The 21,334-nt window shown below is 37.5% G+C and overlaps 1 long non-coding RNA gene across 1 annotated transcript in view; it reads left to right on the top strand.

The window, feature by feature from the left end:
- Nucleotides 1-2,835: 2,835 nt before the first annotated feature.
- The window catches only part of LOC141445641 (uncharacterized), a 29,832-nt gene continuing 11,333 nt past the window's right edge, over nucleotides 2,836-21,334 (top strand). Inside the window, exon 1 of the long non-coding RNA XR_012453345.1 lies at nucleotides 2,836-2,959. This is a non-coding gene — a long non-coding RNA (uncharacterized lncRNA). The remainder of the gene's footprint in view (nucleotides 2,960-21,334) is intronic.

Genomic DNA, 21,334 nt, shown 5'->3' with positions numbered 1-21,334 from the left:
TGATACTTATTTATTTAGTTTTGTTCGCAAGTCGTGAAAACTTTCATTATTTTGATACCTACATCAGAATTTGGAGGAATGAAGCCCAACAACCAAATCACAGGTAATAAAATTATTTGTAATTATTTTTATGCAGAAATAGGCTATAAGCGTTTGACCACAAACCATAATCACGTAACGCTGACTGATAGCTGATATAGACTTATTAACTAATAAATAGTTATACTCCTTGAAGAGTTGCTATAAGATGGAATTTTTCGAAATTACCGCAGGATAGAAGGGATATTTATATATTAGATTCCACGTGGTTCTGGCAGAACCGCTCTTGCCGGTTGTGTTTAATCGATTTTTAAAGGATTATTAGTTTACTAGAGTTTACCCACGGCTTCGCACGCGGAAATCATTACATACAGGCAGTTGAATTGAAATTCCGGGATTTCACAAAATTCCCGCGGGAATTTCTTAAAATTACATCGTCGTTTTCATTGACATTGCATCAAAAGCTACTATGCCAAATTTCGTGACTAAGCCCAACGGTTATTATTTCGAGATTTTAACTCTATACCGTTGGAATATCGGGATAAAAAGTAGCCTTATATCATGGGATACTTGACACCAATTGACCTAGTCCCAAACTAAGCAAAGCTTGTACTATGGATACTAGGCAACGGATAAACATACTTATATAGATAAATACATACTTAAATACATATTAAACACCCAAGACCCGAGAACAAACATTCGTATTATTCATACAAATATCTGCCCCGGCCGGGAATCGAACCCGGGACCTCAAGCTTCGTAGTCAGGTTCTCTAACCACTTGGCCATCCGGTCGTCCAATATATATATACATATATATATATATATATGTTATTCCAGATGTCCAGCTATCTACATACCAAATTTCATCTAAATCCGTCCAGCCGTTTTAGCGTGAAGGAGTGACAAACATACACAAACTTTCGCATTTATAATATATAAAGTAGGAAGTAGGAATCTATCAACTACTTTTTCTTACTTACGCAAACGAAGTCGTGGGCTAGTGTAAGCTTAGTATTATGATTATGATGTAGCTTAGGTTAGGTCCCCTAGATATTACATTAGTTACAAAGCTGGACCTGTGGCTTTGGGATATATTTTGTAATGCAGAACACGTTTCCAGTCAAGCTCTTTGATAGCTTCCGAATCAGAGTGCGGGCAAGATATATCCTCGGAAATTTCGGTAGAGAAAGAAAAATCGTGCAAGTTGCATTACATTGCGAGGCCGTAAAGCTAACGAGTTTACAGTGGTCAATCGAGCACCGCAATGTAATGCAACTTGCACGATTTTTCTTGCAAGTCTAAACTCTGCTTAAGAAGTAGGTTTTCTTGACATGAATAAACTTATATGCTCTATCATTTATATAAATATACTACAACTTACATTATGGATTTCAAACGTTGCGCAAAACCGACCCGCGCCAAATATGCCTCTAAGCCGCGATCTCTCTTATTCTAGCGGTTGAAATTGTTGGCATTTTGATCCCGAAACTATGGGAATATTGGTGTAAGACGTAGCCTACGAGTATTCGTTAGGTGTTCTTGACGTCCAGCTACAAACAAAACTTCATTCAAATCCATCTTGCCGTTTCAGAGTGAAATAATAAGTAAAATACACAGCGCGTATGGAGGCACATAAGTATGGAGCCGTGGTGGCCTAGTGGTTTGAGGAGCCGTGGTGGCCTCTAGGTTTGACCTATCGCCTCTCAAGCAGAGGGTCGTGGGTTCAAACCCCGGCTCGCACCTCTGAGTTTTTCGAAATTCATGTGCGGAATTACATTTGAAATTTACCACGAGCTTTGCGGTGAAGGAAAACATCGGAGGAAACCTGCACAAACCTGCGAAGCAATTCAATGGTGCGTGTGAAGTTCCCAATCCGCACTGGGCCCGCGTGGGAACCATGGTCCGAGCCCTCCTGTTCTGAGAGGAGGCCTGTGCCCAGCAGTGGGACGTATATAGGCTGGTATGATGACAGCACGTATTCACAAACTTTTGTATCCTTTTCTTACAAATATTGTAAATGCGGAACTGACTCTGTTTGTTTACCAAATTTTCATTTAAATCATTTCATCTAAATCTGTTCAGACCCTTTTTTGTGCTTTGATATTTTGTGTCTCGAATATTTTTTTCATTTTTTTTTCATTCCAGCGGTTTGAGCATGAAGAGGCAACAAGTAGAAGACAGAGTTTTCGTATGATTTATTAGCAGCCAAATCTTTATTCCAAACTCGTATCGCCATCTGCATATATTCTGAGCATGAAACTACCGTGAGACTGATTTATATTAAATGAAAGTTTACATGTCAACAAACCCAACAAACCCCAACAAACAACCAACACCAACAAACTGCTGACGCACTTTGGCAGTGCAATTCATTCTGTAACAATTTATGTGTAACATTATGAAATAAACGATTAATAATAATGTGGATCTATACTCGATTTAAGACGCGGGTTATCCGGATCAACTTTCATTTAATAAATGGATTCTCAATAGTAAACTTCAAAACTCCAGATCTAACTGATAGCAAGTCAGTAGTTTGATTAGACAAATCGACCACGAAACTCGCCTCATTGCAAACCCAAACACACCCCAACTCAGAACATGTGGCGCTCGATAAAAAGCAATTCAAAAAAACGCTTAACGCAACTGAGTACGACTGAAATTAGCATAATTCTAAGAACTTGATTGCAAGATGTTACAGTAACAGTTGCAGGGCGCAAGCGTCGTTGATAATGCAGCTTGTCCGCGAACCTGAAACAGCCTTTACGATCTTCAGTCGATAGGCAGCTGCCTGAAAGGGCGGTCGTGCCTAAAAATCAACCGTTCTACGCGGCGCACGTATCGCATTCCGCCGAGACATTATATTTCGTGAATAAAACTGTGCTTAGTGACTGTGTAGAAACTCGGAAATGTAGGTAAGTCTTGTAAATTGCATTTAAATATATCATGGGGGATTAAGGGTATTCGTGTTCCGGTCTACTTTTTAATCTGACTTCTCAAATTTGATTTCTTAACGGTTCGTTACGCGGAGAGTTGAGATGGAACTTCGTATTTCTCTATCAGCATCATTATTTTCGGAGCTGGAATGAGTTCTTTATTTTTTCGTTCGGTTTTCGAAAGCTCGCCTTGAGGAAGTTAGATGTTGTTTTGTTTATTTTTAAAATTGTTGCTCAGATAAGCCTATTTTTAGGCAGCTGTTATCACGTCGTATCATGCATGCATATTTTGCTAAATATAAATATCACCTTTATGTATAAAGATTCACTTAAATAAATGTTCAATTCGGGTATAATAGATGCACGTAATGTAGTCTCAAAATTACCTGCGGAAATATTTTTTTTAATTCAGTGCTACACGTATAATACTACGTGTAAATGTGAAAATATTTGGATGCATGGTCTCTCAATCAGAGGGCTGTGGGTTTGAAACTAGGCACGCACCTCTGAATTTTTCAGAATTTATGCACAAACAACATTTGAAATGTATTATCGACTTTATGATTGAGGGGACTGGACTATGCACACATCAGTGACCCAAGCCCGAAGACGAGAGCGAAGACGAAAACGAAAAAAAAAATCATAAGACATTGAAGGAAACGTGCACGACTTTATCCAAATAACATTAGTTCGTTTCCATTTTAACAATTTTTTTCTTTATATTGAAACACTTGTTTATCAAATTGGCAAACATAAATTAAGTGTTTTACATAAAAATGAACCATTTAGAAATATTTATATTCAGATCTTAAAGCTGCAAGCAAATTTAAGTAGAAAAACTTACGTTTGACTTCTCTCTGGCTCTTATAAGATCACACAGGGTTAGTTTCCTCTTAATTTACTTTGTATTGCTCTTAACGAGCAATTCCTAAAAATAAAAAAAATGATGAAATTAGTCTCAGCTGTCACGTTTTATTGTTTTATGGAACGATTCTGAATCCATCTCCATCACGACTCTTATTATCTCGACTGCAATCCACAGTTTTGTAACATGCGAAATAAAATCTCACAATAGAGTTATTTCGACAGTACCCAATTTCAGTAGTTCCCAATAATATAATTATCATTAATAAAACAAGTGTTCATATGATTAAGGTCTGGTTCCCATCCTGCATTATATATATATGATATTACGAGTATGACCTCCTTTCAAAGATAATTTTCCTCCAGCCTTTGAAATTTTTCCTTCATTCACTTTGATTAAATAACGTAGCGTTTCAGTTCTTTGTATCTATTTTGAAAGGTAAAAAGGAAGTGCAAAGGATTCTTTCAGTTATTTTTTGGGAATAGTTTGATCTTTGTACAGTAAGAATCCCTTTCAGATTTCAATCAGCTAGATCAATCGCCATGATGACGGTGCCGCATTTGATTATGTATTTTTCTAATTTTACGACGCTGCAATTGAGTTACATTGATTAAGATGAAATTAAATACTTTATATAATATTTATTTAAAAACACAATTATATACGATAAATAACAAATAGGTACGTCATTACAAAAAAATAAAGAAAATTTAAGTAAAATTAACTTATTCTAAGCGTAAAAACTACTTTAAAAATATTATAACAGATTTTAATTTTTTCTCCAAAATTATTCAAGTGATTAAGCGTTGTTTTGGAATTGAAAATTTTACAATACAATTTGATGTCAAAAAATGTTTGTTTCGGTAACTATTAATTGAACGGTTTTAAACATTTACACGTTTTAATATAAACGCCTGCAATTTAAAATTGAATTCGAAAAGCCTTGCATTTTCAATTAACCTATTACGGCATTCGCAGAAGTCGTAAAATTAATATTTTTAAAACGATGCAGTCCGAAAAGCGATCGTAAACATTTTATTATGCACCCGCCACGTGGCACGCGACGAAATGTTCGCGACCCCTGACCGAATGAACTTGTGGGAAAGTAGTATTTGAGAAATTTAGTGGTACCATATAAAGTCAGGCATAGTAAACCTTTTTAGACTTTTACCTTTTCTTTCTAAAATGTTTCCAAGAAAATATTAACAGGACATTTATTTACTATGGTGTTTAAATATAGAAAACCCTTTAGAGATCAGATAGACATAAAACATATATTGACGAAAAATGGATTTAAATTAAATGTATGCTCACTGAAAGCTACTTTTTTTGATCTGACACTGTCCCAAAGGAATTTAAAATATTTTTACTGGTTCAAGGGGAAGCATATCTGAGTATTTAATATTAATGGCAGCTTAATACCTCCACGCGTTCCTAAGAAAAAGGGTTTTGATTTTGACAGACTGAGAGACGGACAACTAAGTCATCCTAGAAGGGTTTTGTTTTTTGCTTTTAAGGTAGGGAACGGAACCCTAAAAACTATTACAACGAGAGCACAAAGTAATAACTAAAGAAAACTTATTCATTTAATTATGCAAATACACCGAATAAACGACTACCACTGAAATGTAAAAACTTTCATCATTCATTTCACTTTATTTAATTACATGCCTTTTAAAATACGAAGCGAAAACGGAACGGAAATATATTTTTTGTTATTTTTGCTCTTCTACAAAAGTTGAGCGAGAGTGCTCGATAGTTCAGGAAAATGTAATACTCGTATCATGTGTTAATTACATTTATTCAACACTAGTGCTTACCTGCGGCTTTGCACGCGTAAACCACTAGTGTTAATTACATTTATTCAACACTAGTGCTTACCTGCGGCTTCGCACGCGTAAACCGCTAGATCCAGTAGCTGAATTATAATTCTGGGTTTTCACTAAGTTCTCTTGGGAATTTCCAAAAACTATATTGTGGTTTTCACTGACGCGTTACACTTAAAACAATGTCCTTTTCCGGGACTTAAGTAATCTATCTGTATACCGAATTTTATGTAAATAATATCGCGTGTTAGTTTAAATTTACCCAACCAATATCCGACTTCTATACTATCTAAATCTTTATTTTTATGAGTATATCTTTATGAATCTTCATCATTATTGACACTTTTAACAAGGTACTGAGAGTATCGGTATAGCATAATCCCTGGGCCCGTATCGGGGGCACACGCGGCTAATTACGAGCAAACGCGCCCGGGCACCCGGGGCCCGGATTAGGGTCCTAATCCATCCACCTCTTGGATTTTTAAATTGAGTTTTCCTTTTACTAAGAAGGTGTATTTATTGAGTATGTTTAACGTTAGTCACGGTGCAGAAAAGTTGGTGGAACAGCGAGAAGAGGCATAAAGATTCCGTGACATACAAAGGAGAAACCGAAGCAACTGGAGATGTATGGGGGGCCTATGTCAGACAGTAAAAGTCCTATGGCTATGTTGATGATGATTTAATAAAAAGGTCTTGTAATTCAAAACCTCAAAGAAAACATTTACCCAAAGGATTGTTATTAACTTAAATGAAATAAAGGCCTATAAGAAGTCCTTGTTTACAATTTCATTGAAACTTGGACAATAACGCCCACGTGATTGAATTTCTAATTTTGCTATTCACCTGTTTTATTCATCTTGAAACTGCGCATTGGAAAGCTACCGGAAAAGATAATAAGTGGTACTAATACAAAAACAAAGAAGAGACACTCGAAGCTTATTTTGGACAAGAGAGTAATTTCAAGGGAGTAAGGGGGATTTTCTATTTTTAGCAACTTTTACCACTGAATAAATAATAGTACAAAACTCGGGATTTATCATGCTTAGACGAGTATTAATTACCTACCACGACTTTCCACATCGCAGTGGCTGAGGTCACGAGTAGATTGAAGTGTCCACTAACACTTCACACATACTTCACACTTCACTCTACTCGTGACCACACTGTCGTATTAGTCCACGTCAAACTCTATGAGGTATAGGTAGGTATATTTTTCTCCTGTGAGCGAATGACTCACGAAGAACTGTTTTATCTTGGTCTAGTTTCTTGCTCTTCATCTCGTCTAGTTGGGTTTCAGAAGCTACCACTCTCACCCGACCATTTGGGTCAAATCACATAATAGATTATCATCAGGTCAGAAGACCACTTTTGAATAAAGACACCCTCTAAGAGCGCCACAGTGTACAACATTTTGCTATCAGCATGTACCAGCTGCCCGCAACTCTTACGATGGCATGCCAACGTTAGGTCTTCCGATTCGTAGTCGCCATCCGAGAATCTCTCTTCTCCGACGATAAATGGTTTTTCGAGCGATGTTATCTGCCTATTGGCACTCAAACTTTTGTTTTTTCCGAGTTATATCGGTGACTTTGAGTTCTTTGGCGAATTTCCGTATACGGACAACTGACGGACTGTGGTGATTGACAGTTAAGAACACACACACACTTATGACTTAAGGATATAAGGTTAAGGTATAGATACCGTAGGCGACAGATTAGCAACCTGACACTATTGTGCTATTTTTGTCAAACTTAAAACCTAAAATTGCTACAAGTGGCTCCGAAGCGGTAAAGTTTCGTGTGCTCTATCTACCCCATTTGGGAATACAGGCGTGATGTTTGTGTGTGTGTGTGTTATGACTTAAGTGTGACACCACCATTTATCTCATGGACTTAAACTATTTTGGTGACTCGAGACTCATTGTATTTACAATCCGCCACATCGCGTCAGCAGATCGGCAAGCACCTCTTAAATTATCGCGTGTATAATACTCTTGTGTTAGGCCGGCTTTGTTAAAATTTTGTGCAGGCTCAGGTTGTTGTTGAACTAGCACAATGTCTGGGCCAGTATAAGTAGATTAACTTAATGGAATCTCTAACAATAACACGCATTAAGTTAGGGCCGCGGACAAAGGAGCTGGGAAGATGGTGGCCCTCCCTTCTGCAACAATTGTTTACTTTCAATAATAGCCTGAAATTTTCCAGTTTAATATTTTCTTTTGTTTAGTGGCTGAAGTGAGGCGGATTTACGAGCGCTTAACTTTGTGTTTGTTTGCTTCTTTATGTATGTTTGGTTGTAAGACTTGACCTATTTGGGTGAGCGTTACAACCCCTTTTGTTTCTTTGTCCAGGAAAGTGTTTTGATAAATGTGGTGACAACCTTTAACTATTTAATAAGTAACGCTGCCCCAATTGTTGCACTCGGTTGAGTAGTTTTTGAGTTATAATTATGAACGTGTACTATCATAATCCTTCTCTTTTGGGTGGTTGCTTTTTATGAACAGTTCAGTATTAGTTTCTTTAGCGCTCTTCGACAGTTGAGAATAGTGAAGCAATGAACAATCAGAATACTGTATTAATGTTACAATACATTTCGCCAAAGTATAGTTGAACCACAAAGACGCCATCAGACTATTGTTAATAGTTTGTATTTACACTAGCTTGATGGCATCCTCCAGTTAATCCGTTTTAAAAGGTATTCTATGTATGTCTATTTTAGTAGGTACTCGTGGATACTGTTTGTGTGCATAGTTTCACGAAAATTAGTGGTTGTAACTGAAATATGCAATTTAATTAAATTTGATGATTATATATTTATAAATTATTATTTTATCGTTTTTTATTTGATAGACAATTATTTGAAAAAACATGAAGTTGAAACTGGAAATTGTGAAATTATTAAACGACTAGCTTTATTCGCTATCGCACGCTGTTCCCTCTGGATGCATTTTTCCGGGATAAAAAGTAGCGTATATATATGTGTCACTCTCTGGCGCATTAACTATCTCTATGCCAAAAATCACGTCAATCTGTCGCTCCGTTTCGACGTGAAAGACGGACAAACACAAAAACACACACACTTTTGCATTTATAATATTAGTATGGATATGGATTGTACGATTTTTATATAGTGTGTTCTTCATCTATGTGTTTCATAATTTTGTTGAGCTTGTCTAACTACTGGTGGAAATATTCTGGATTAGCCATCATCTTCATTATCAGTCGTAAGAGATCCCCTGTTGGACATAAGTTCCCCTGTAGACCTCCGCTATGCAGAGCGGGCTATGGAGACAGCTATACTTGGAGTTTCTTTGCGCGATAGAATCCGGAATACGGAAATTCGCCGAAGAACTAAAGTCACCGACATAGCTGGAAAAATATGCAAGTTGAAGTGGCAATGGGCGGGCCACATCGCTCGAAGAACAGATAACCGTTAGGGGAGAAAAGTCCACGAGTGGCGACCACGAGCCGGAAAACGAAGCGTTGTAGGCAGGCCTCCCACCAGATGGACTGACGACATCGTGAGAGTTGCGGGAAACCGGTGATGCAAGTGGCGAGTTGTGGTTTATTGTGGCATTCTAAGGGGGAGGCCATTGATAAGCAGTGGACATTTTCATAATGATGATGATGATGATGATGATGATAGACCTCCAGTTGCTTCGACAGGTGCATCCAGCGTAAGCCCGCGGCTTTAACCAGGTCATTCATCCATATCGTTGTTGGACGTCCTACGCTCTATGATGCCTTGTATAAATTGATAGTATTCTATGCGTTTGGGCGACGTTCGACATTTTATATCAAAAGGATGGTATAATCGCTTGAAAAGCTATATTTTAGCTAAATAACTCGACCCAATACAAATCAGCAAGTAAAATGTAACTTGCTCCAATTACTTACAGTAGAAATGTAAAGAGTGTTTTTATTTTAATATTCAAAATGAGCTCATTTGGGGTGATAAAATTACCAAGACACTGAGCAAGATTCAAAAATAATTTGATTCCGTCTCGCTTATACTGAAAGTTGGTAAAACTTCGTCTGGTGAAAGGCAAATCTCGGCGTAAATAAAATTATGTCACTGGGATTCTGTCGTGAATATTTCCAGGCTCAAGGAAGGAATGACCTGTATTAGTTAGTAGTACAACTTGGAAAAGTCTTTTTGCAGATCAGTGCGGGCTTGAAAATTAAAATTGTTTATTGCATTTCACATTAAAGGCGTTAGGATGGAAAATTACAAACTAGGTATACATGTACAGATATACATATAGATGTAGGTATAGATGTACATGGCTTCTTTAACCTTAAGTACATAATATTTTTACTTAGAATATAAGTTTTTTTTGATTTTAGATGCTTTTTGTTGACACTTGCATTATTATCCAATCAACATTACAGGTACTTGATTTCAACCATCCATAATTTGACTTTCAAGATATGAAGATTGGTTTTTTGGAATCTTTTTGTATTTTTTATTTCAATTCAAAAACAATCTTAATTTGATTGCTTAGTAACGATATCTCTTGTCCGGGTGAGCGGTTAGTTCCAATGGAGTGCCGAAAAAGTTTCTCGATGAGGGCTACGGCATAAATGTCGCTAGTGTCACTGCTTAAGTGGCTAAATAAGAAACAAACAAGCTGAGATATGAGGTGCATAGGGGAAATTCGTGTCGGTACCGTTGACCATCAGTGGTGTAGCGGTATAGCACGCGGTACGGAATACCGAGGACCTGGGTTCGATTCCCAGTGATGGTCTTATTTTTCTGGTTTTTCTGTGCATCTATATTTCAGTTTGTATTTTCAATTTCAAGATATGGCCTTAACAAACATACAAACGTAGCTTAACAAACCGTTCAAATTATTTAACTGTAAAAATGATACTAAATTGCTTAAACCAACTTATCTTGTTGCAGTAAAACGGCTAATTTATTGAAACCTTACCGAATAGCTATAAACACCTGTCGGAAATGTCAACATCAGTTATTGCAAATAGGCACAAAGCGGTCTTTTACATATATTTTTGGTCAACCACTGATTTAAGAAAGACCATCATTGTCAAGGAGAATTCGCCTCAAGAAACTTGGCAGAAGTTTTATTTTCAAACATCAAGAAAAAAGGCCTCTTCATTTACACAGCATGTCGCTATTTATATGTACATTAATATGCTATTTAATCAATTTTGTAACCGTATACACCCAATTTTAAATGGTTAAACTGAAAGATGCAATCGATCTATTGTATTTACCTTCCGTTGCTATTCCCAAGTAAGCACACACGGAAACAAATTCGTCAAACCTATCACATCGTTTCGGTTAAACCCCACCATCGCCACTTACTAGCAGCCCTCGCAATTACCCAAACGAGGTAGGGTTGTCCCAGCTTTGTATGAATTACATGTTTACTCACCTACGAATGGAGGCTGCTTTATCTTGTTGACTCAGTCGGTAGCAACCCTGGGGTGGATTACAATTGAAGCCGTAGTAAGCTCCGCTAGGGTTGAACATTTTGATAAACCCAGTCTTAGTTCAATGTAGCGGGCCCTTCATTTACATTTTGTGCGGTAGATTTACCTATAAACTTAGAATTTTCTTTGGTATTTTTTAGTAGTTAGGTCATCGGATTTACTGAACTGCATAATAGAGGATGTATGTACACCGATGATAATCAAACTATGGTTGCTTTTGAATAATTCAAGAAATTACACTTAAACGGCGTAGCGACATCTTATTTGGGCAAGAAACTAAGTACCTAAACGAAACATTAATTATTTTTAACGAAACCTGAGAATAAAGAGTATAAACAAACAAACTAACATGATACTTTAATATTGTCGCGTTGAACACATTCTTCATTTAAGGTAGTCATGAATCCTTCTTTTTAATAAATTTAGACAGATGCAGGCCCCTTCCAACTAAAGCAACTGGAGGTCTATGGGGGCGATAATCAAAAAAAATAAAAAAGAAAGAAAAAACATTTATTGCTCATAAACATAAAACACATATTAATGAGAAGGTACCATCAGCCAAATATGTGGTTTACCACCCTAAAGTTGATAATCGTTTGCATGTGTCTGTCAACTTGAAAGTTCGACTTTAGCGACGTATTCAGTTGATAGGAACTTGATTAAAAATTGAAAGACCACTTATTTGGCTGATGGTACATGCTCAGCTTTGAGGCAAAAGGTTCAGGCTCAGAAAGGCAGGGGTGTAAACTAAGACTTTAAATATTTGTACACCTGCATGCAGGTTGAATAGCACGGCATGTGAGATATAAGACCTTTGTAACCGTATTCTGGCAAATAAATAAATGAATATGAATACGAGGCCTTTGTCCAACAGTAGAGTTCCTAGGACTGATATGATGATGATGATGATGTAAAAAACTTTGTTTGCCCGTATAACATTTTACCCATTGTTCCTCATACTTAAATGATTAAAGCTTAAAACCCCAAAAACGTCCGTAACGCAACTAGAACCCTCGTACATAAAAGCAATATTTTCCTAGAAACTGGACACGGTTCTCAAACTACATAAGCAAATAGCCAAGATAAACAACGTTACCACAAAGGCCCGTTCCCCCGGGAAGCGTTTTGATCAAATTAAAGAAAGCTCTTAATTCATTTCCTTGCATTTTCTCGTTGACAAAAGAACAAGAAATAACAATCGCCACCGTTATCGCTAATAAGGCATCGTTAACCTTAAATGGAGTCTTTCAACACCCGAAACGGGGGCTTCTAGCGAAAAAGCGCTTAATCCCATTGCTTAGAGTTCGAATTGCTATGGGCTGAGGTACCTACGTAGAATAGTAATTGGGAAAAAACGATTTTTATGTGGGTAGGAGGTAACGGGGGTTTTATTTTCTATTTTTATCGATTGAAGTTGAGCCGCAAGAAGTGTATCTTCTTTTGGGAGTTTAATTTATTGATGTTAACGACATAGGCCATTTTTTTAACGGTGGGGTTAATAGGGAGTTTAAGGGTTATTAGCCCTTGTCACACGGCTGCGTAAAGAAAATGAATTTGTTGTTTTCAAGGTTGTTACAGTGGCTTGGTTTCATTGAACACCCTTGTAAAGGCCTTTCAATGAAATTTTTGATTCGAAATGTATTCAATCTTTGAAACATACTTTGAACAATCAACTAAGTACTATATCAAACAATGACAGCAACAGTTAAAAAAAAGTTTTTATTTTTCAAGCTTAAAATCAAAAAACTTGCTGAAATATTCGGGTTTGGTTTTACTGATCTTCATCAAAACACGTTAGAAAGAAATAATAATAAAAAAATTGGGATTGGTATTGGGGAATTGGGAGATGTAGAAGAAGCTGAGAACCATCTCAATTGTAATAGCTTTCGTTTAAAAAACCGCATCGAATCAGTCTCTTCGTTTCAGAGCTATGATGCCACAAACGACACACAAACATACCTAAATACACAGACACGTGAAAATATAACACCCCTCTTTTTGTTTCGGGAGTTAAAATTCGTGATCGATGTACTTACGGGCTCGAGAAATTGACCTAAAAAACAAGATGTGGGCGGCTGTGGACCATAAAGAAAATAAAGATGGACTGGTATTAAGTGAGGAGCTTAAATTGTGTAGGCAGAAAATCCTTAAGACATTAGGTTTTTTTTTGTATTTATTATTGTCCTCAATTTTGCAATCATAGTCTTCTAGGTTATCAACGTTTCTGCAAGTTTTTATGGTGTTGAGGATGTCTAATGGATGGAGTTGATCACTTACCATCAGGTGAATCACTTGCGAGTTAGCCGTCTTTCATGCTGCAAAAGATCTACATAATTGACGGGTTTGCCTCTTTTTTATGTCGTGAGATTTGATTGGCATTATTTAAAGAATAAGTTCAGTGCTCGAAGTAGACTAAAACAACAATTATTTCATATAAATAGCAGTTAGTCTACTAGTGCACAATTATTTTTATTTTTGGCTACGTCACCACTTTTAGAAACACTTACAATATTTGATTAACGAAGTATTCTGATATCTAGTTTAACTACTTGTTTCAGGTTGGTTTTTATGACGAAACATGTCACACATCTTGGTTTATAATATGTTTTTAACTTGCTGTTGAGGCCTGTTGCTGATATTTTAATTTCCTTTAGTCCTTTACAAGTAATGTTATTTCATAAATAAAATTAATGTTCTATGATTGTTTATTTTCGCTCAAATCTAATATTCAGTGGATACGTTTTTGTTCTTATCCCACCTTGAATAAATTGTTGTTATGAAATAGTACATTGTGTCTTAAGGGCGGTAAATAAGGAATTACGAACGAGTGTCTATTAGAAGCCCGAAGTCGAAGACTGAGGGCTTTAATGAGTCGATGTTCGTAATTCTAGTACCGCCCGTACGACATACAATGTTTTTCATCACATTTGCAAGTAAAATTTTATATTTGTAAAAGAAAAAATATAATTCTTCTAAATATTGGCGATACCTTAGGCTGTGCTCTTGGCAACGTCGCCCTCTACCTCCCTCGGCATGCGCCGCAACGTGCGTGTGCATGTGGTGGTCCATGTAGTCCTGCAGCAGCGCGCGCAGCGCCATCAGTACGGGCACTCACTCATCGACCGACCTTGGGCTTCATGACAAGCACATTAAGGTCGAGGGTTTTATTTGGGGGGTTGCAACTAAGGTAGCCTGCATGTTACGACACTGTTTACGAGCAAGTGTGATGAAATAGTTTTACAACGATACCCATATCACTATTACCTACGCATATTTTCGTGCGTCTTGCCAACAGCCATACTGATACTACAAATGCAAAAGTAACTCTGGTTGTCTGTTACCTCTTCACACTTAAACCGTTAAACTACACCATCGATTTTCCCCTTTTCAGTTTACCTTGTCAGTTCGGCGATGATACGCCTCGTCCACTAATAGGATCAAATAAAGCCGAATATGGGCAATAATGCAGGTGGTAGGACCTTGTGCAAGGTCCGCCCGGATTGCTACCACCATCTTGCTCGCTAATCCTGCCGTGAAGCAGCAGTGCTTGCACTGTTGTGTTTCGGCGTGGAGAGTAAGACAGCCGGTGAAATTACTGGCACGTGAGGTATCCCATCTTAGGCCTCTAGGTTGGCAACGCGTTTGCAATACCCCTGGTGTTGCAGATGTTTATGGGCGGTGGTGACCTCTTACCATTAGGAGACCCACTTGCTCGTTTGCCTTCCAGTCGTATAAAAACAAAAAAAAAAAAAAAATAAGGAGAAAAAGTCCGAAAGTTTTGAAAATTGGTACAGTTATACCTTGCAGCACCCAGATGAACATACTAAAAGTACTCAAGTATTGATCGTAGCGCAAAAATGAATATGACCAAATTTGTAGGATTTTTTTTGTAGAACTTTTGTCCGAAGTAATCATAATGCTATTCGTACAAATATTCGAGATATGAGGAAAACCCTGAAACCCACCCCATACCATCCCTTGAGGAGTTTTAATATGTTCATCTGGATGCTGCAAGGTATAACTGTACCAATTTTCAAAAGTACACGAATTTTTTCCCCTGTTTATATTAATTTTCTAACCCGACTAAAGACCAAACATCCCATACGTCAAGTCGGGCCGACCAACTGTGCCACTCTACCACTTGTGACATATTATATCAATCAATCTTCGCTAAGCGTAACGCGATAAAATCGAGGCACGGCGACATAGTTAATGTCTCTTTGTACCACTTAATGGCAGCCGAATAACACAAATTGATATATAATTACGTTTTCGAGGTCACATTAGGGGCTCAAAAAAGTGTTGGTGTGGCTAAGTTTGTCGATACGTGCGTCCTTATTCAACCAAATTAGAAGGAAAGAGTGACGCTATGTGAAAAGTGATAATGACAACCCTTTCGCATAAAATTTTTAAGCGACATTTGTAAAAACATTTGTCGTGTTAAAAATAATAGATATAATTATGATAAAGGAATTTACCATTATTGACATCTGTTTCTTGACCACATTAGAAAATTACAAAACACACACATTAACATTAGAAAACACATTAGAAAATGTGGTCAAGAAACAGATGTCAATAATGGTTTTCCTTTATCATAATTATGTCTATTATTTTTTTCTCTAGTGGTAATGTTTGTTGTAAAAAGTGTTTTTTTTTTGCGTTTGTATTCAGTAATAGTAAACGGGACATTTGAAGCTAACTGACCTAGTTCCAAAGTAAGTTGTTTCTAAATACTAGGCAACGGATATAGTTATTTGTGTCACAAGGGAGCAAAATGGTGTATTTACGGCGAGGGCGTAAGTAAATTGAATCTAGAATGTAGCGAAGGATTCTACAATAGAATCCTGAGCGTAATGAGGGATTCAAGTGTTAGCGCCCAAGATGAAAATAATTTTGCTCCCGAGTGGCTCATACAACTTTTCACACCGAGCATTAATAAACATGAAAAAAAAAAATTCTAAATATTATTAAAGAACAACCAGCATAGAAAATACAATTATCAACTTCAAAAAATGGCATTTGCAATAAAACACTTAGAAAGGCCTTGAACAGAAAAGTTGCACTTTGCTTCCTCTCGCCAGGGAGGAAAAGTTACTTTTCTGAAGGAAAAAAATATTTATTTAGGAAATATTTACTGAATTCTTTAGGGTTGTTCTATGCAGATTATTTTGTAGCATGATTCTATTTAGGGCTAATGCCTACATGATAGTTTTCAATGGTGGTTGAGAGACTACTGAGACTTACAGTCTGTATAGCTAGTTGGTATTACTATATTGCAAGCTAAGCAATACTCTATCGCTACACATATTCTGAGAGGAGGCCTGTGCCCTGCAGTAGGACGTATATAGGCTGGGATGATGACACATACTTAAATAGATAAAAAAACGTGTTACGATATACTTTTCATATACAATACCTTGGGAGCTCAAGCTTTGTAATCGGGTTCACTTAACACTAGGCTACTCGGTTGGTTATTGGTTATTGAGTGACGTCTAAAATAGAACAACAGTGATAGGGTTGGTTTTGACTGGACAGTAAGAGCTAATCTGGTGAGTTGGATCAGCATAATTCATAACCAGCCGTAACTTATTTTAAAATTTCATTATTTTATCATAAGCATGTTTAATTAACTGTAGCACGCGATTGTTAAGATTCACATAATAATAACAAAACACAATTATTTAGTACAGTATATGCATTTTTACCTACACCACCTTGCGACGTTACATTTAAAGATGTAAAGATAAAATAGTTCGCAGGTGGTAGACCTTGTGCAAGGTCCGCCCGGATTCCTACCACCATCTTGCTCGCTAATCTTGCACTGTTGTGTTTCGGCGTGGAGAGTAAGACAGCCGGTGAAATTACTGGCACTTGAGGTATCCCATCTTATTCCTCTAGGTTAGCAACGCATCTGCAATCCCCCTGGTGTTGCAGATGTCTTTGGGAGGTGGTGATCTCTTACCATCAGGAGACCCACTTGCTCGTTTGCCATCCAGTCAAATAAAAAAGAAAAGTTGAAGTCCTAATATTGATCCTTGAGGCAAGCCTAATCTTCCAACACAACAGGTTTTCATTTCAAATTTATTTAAGAGGATAACCCCAAAATAATGAAAAATCTTGATATTACATAATGGTGGGGTATTCATCAATAGTGTCCTCCGGCAGAATTGAATTTCCAGGGACACCAAACCAACTAACTGGTCGCGAATTGTGAATAAAATGTCGCAAAAACGATTCAGGGATCGCATTGTTCAAAGACAGTCCATTAAAGAACTTATTATTTCTCCCTCTTTAAATCACCCCCAAGTAACTCCATAATCTTGCGATTCAACCACAGCCGCCTAATTAATTCATAGAGTAAACCAACTGCGGAATATTTATGGACTGCTCTTAGTGCTTAGGCCTAAAGGGCGAGGATTATTATCATAAAGTCAGGGCTTGTCGCGTATTCGTTTAAAAACCAACGAACTGTAAAAGAGAACTCAGTTTCACCGCCTTGATGTTTGTTCAACGGAGATTCGGACGGATTAAAACTGTTAACTGCAGAAAAATTTGTTCCCTAGTGTGTGAAATTTTATGAGTGTGCAATGCATACACCATGATATTGATGATCTCGAGTATGGCTCTGAGACGTGATTCTTAACTTTTAACAGGGGCGTGCCATCTCATGATATGTCGGTGTGTCCGCACAGCCCTGTGCCACTACCATAGTCTTCCGGGCTTTGATGGACTGTAGAATGAAGCACATGCATGCGAGAATTTGTCAATCATGGAAGCTCGCAGTCAGAGCCTGGGACGAAGGCTGCATCGTCAGCGAAACAGAAGGCTGTCTACAAATAGTAGCATAGATTAACTATTTTTATTAACTATTTTTGTACCTGTTTTGTGTGGCCTTCCTGTTCACCCTTTTGTGACCCGGCGGAAGACCAGAGGGCCTACTCCGAAATTCGATTATCGAAGTTCGTATCGTACCGTCCCTCTCACTCTCTTTTTAAATAATATAAGTGTCGGTGGGACGGTACGATACGAACTTCGATTCTCGAATTTCGTAGTAGCCCTGCAGTGCTGGTTTTCAACCAGCGATATGCTGAGCTGAGCCAGGACCTTTTTATAACTGCAACTATTTATGTATTTTTGTTATAAATAAATTATTATTCTTTCTTTCATTATTTTTTAAGTAAGTCTTTACGCAGACGCTTAGACTTTCGGAACGAGTTGTCAAAAAGCTTCACTGCAAAACTTTTCACTCAATATTCAGTTTAAATGAAAGGTGGATATACAGTTGGCAACAGGTCTCTCCACGCCGATAAGCTCTGCAATATCTTTACTCTATCTTGTTTGACAATAGCAACATGAGTAATTTGCTTTTGAGCCTGTCCGCTGATCTTTTTTCAATTGTCAGCTGAAAATTTAAGCTTTTCGATTGCTATAGGATCAAACGTTGTTACAATCCCATCATTACCGTAAAGAAAGAAAAAAAGGTGAACCGCATGCTAATTTTCCAGCTATTTGGCATAAGAAAAAAAAAACAATTTAACAGCATCGGTAGATATTAGTCTTTCGTTGCCATTAAAAGTTGACACTTAATATCATATATCGGCTCTTCGGTAGTCATGTTGGTAAGGACACCTTGGGCGCGTATATCCACAAAAGTGTGGGTTTGAATCCCGTCCGAAGTATCAGAACATCAGATCAGGCGTAGGACATTCACTATTGGACATGGCTTCTTCCATAGACCTTCAGTTGCTTTGGTTGGTAGCGGCCTGCATCCACTGTGAACTCGCGGCTTTAACCAGAATCATTTTAGCATTTCAATAGATTACTCGTACCCCCCAGTTATCATCCCTAACTCCACGAACAGCGCACTCACAGTTCTAAATTATCTTTAAACACTTTAATTCATGGTGCGACTAAAGGTAGATATTATCACATAGGCGACAAAGAACACGCACATCATTTGTGTTGAAACAAAAACGCGACAAATTGTCCCGGTCCCCTTTGTTGGAACTATTCTATATAAATGTAGATAAAGTTTTCGTACTAAGTTAATTTATAGCTCGCTGAGGCGGGAGACGTTTTGGGAATCCGCCGTTGCGTGAAATGGATTATTTGCCAAGTTGTTTCCTAAACAAGGAGTTTTTTTAGTCCGGTAAAATACTCTCTTTTTAACAGAATATCTGAAGGGGGATTATGTTTTTCGAGTGTTTAATATGTCTATTTCGTTGGTCCTCCCTGTAGCAAACGGTAGGATGGTTTTCGACATTATGAGGTATTCGACGTTCGGATAGCCAAGTGGTTAGAGAACGTGACAGTGAAGCTTAAGGTCCCGAGTTTGATCTCCGATCGGGGCAGATATTTGTAGGAATAATACGGGTGGATACGGTCTTAGAAGTTTAGTGTGTATTTAATTATGTATTTACCTATACAAGTATGTTTAGCCGTCGCCCTACACATATAACAAGCTTTGCTTAGTTTGAGACTAGGTCAATTAATTGGTGTCAATTGTCCCATGATATTTATTTATTACATATCATGATATTTTTTTATTACATTCTGCAGTTAAATGTTTTAAAAAATAACCAGCAATGTTCTTTTTTAATTTTAGACGACTTTTACTAAAAAAAATACCCTCTAACAGTGCGCATTTAGCTTCAGAGCACCATGACTTACACTTCAACCAGCCTTACTCGTGGCTACCTTATCCGAAACCAAATTCTAGACTTTTTTACTTTTTATACGGACCCCGTTCTGTAGTTCAACTCGAACTGCGCCCCGGAATCGAACTCGCATGAAAATCACGTTAGGCGGCAGGACGAATGGGCTGTCTTCTTAACAGCTGCTTCAGATTCCTTAATACTTCCGTCTGATATTGTAGACGGGGCAAGCAGGGAAAAAAAATACAAATAAAAACTAAATAATCCTTGAAAATCATTTAGTTAACTATACTTGCCGCTATTGCTCGCTAATCCTGCCGTGAAGCAGCAGTGCTTGCACTGTTGTGTTCCGGCGTGGAGAGTAAGACAGCCGGTGAAATTACAGGCGCTTGAGGTATCCCATCTTAGGCCTCTAGATTGGCAACGCACCTGCAATACCAGGGGTATCAGGGGTATTGCAGATGTTTATGGGCGGTGGTGATCTCTTACCATCAGGAGACCCACTTGCTCGTTAGCCATCCAGTCGAATAAAAAAAATACTAGTCTACATATATAAAGATATATATATAATTTATTTTGAATGGGTACTAAACGTATTGAACTAGTTTTTACTTTGGCTTATATTTAAAGTTTTTGAAGGTTGTCGGGTTTTTGATTTTATTAATCCATTTAGTGGCGAGCAAAGTAAACTACTCGTAGCTGGATATAGATTTTCATGGAAATAGTTGGAAATTTCGTTAAAACTTAGAGAATTTTTGAACAATTTTATTTCGAGTCAAAAATATTCACGTGTAAAAAATATTCGTTATTCCCATTCACGATAGACTGGCGTTTTTATTGAAATTTTTTTAGGAGCCGATTTAATCAATTCCTTTATGAATGGAGTTCAAAGCTAGCTTTAAACGCTGATTCGAGAACAAAATGGCTTCTGGCATATTTAATCAATTTAATTTGGTGATAAACGTCGTGTTTGCCTATTTCATAAATTTTATTGATTACAAGAAGCAAAAGAAGAAGAAGAAGACATGGTGCTGGGCACAGGCCTCCTCTCAGAACGAGAGGGCACGGGCCATAGTTCCCACGCGCGCCCAGTGCGGATTGGGAACTTAACACACTCCATTGAATTGCTTGTCAGGTTTGTACAGGTTTCCTAACGATGTTTTCCTTTACCGTTTAAAGCTCGTGGTTAATTTCAAATGAAAACCGAAAACATCTAAATGAGTTTGAAAAGCAAATAAAGCAACATGGTTTTATAAAATGAAATATTTCTCTTTTTAAAGACAACTCTTAAAGATAACTTGCAAGTTTTTGGTAAAAATTTCATTTTGCATACAAGCCTTTTTGCTGACTGTACTTTTTGTCAACTTTACTTGCACTGTCATCCGACCTACATTTGCATACCAAATTTCAAGCCGATACCATTAACCGAAAGAGTTCCGTCCTGCGGAGACCATCGTGACCTAACTACCAGGGTTATCTATTGTTTGCTCGAAAGTTATATGCCATAATTTCATTATCCCGAACTTCACATGCCCGAAACTTCATTTGCC

The sequence above is a fragment of the Choristoneura fumiferana genome, chromosome 2, assembly GCF_025370935.1.
Source record: "Choristoneura fumiferana chromosome 2, NRCan_CFum_1, whole genome shotgun sequence".
Classification (NCBI taxonomy): Eukaryota; Metazoa; Arthropoda; class Insecta; order Lepidoptera; family Tortricidae; genus Choristoneura; species Choristoneura fumiferana.
This window is presented reverse-complemented; position numbering and strand designations above follow the sequence as displayed.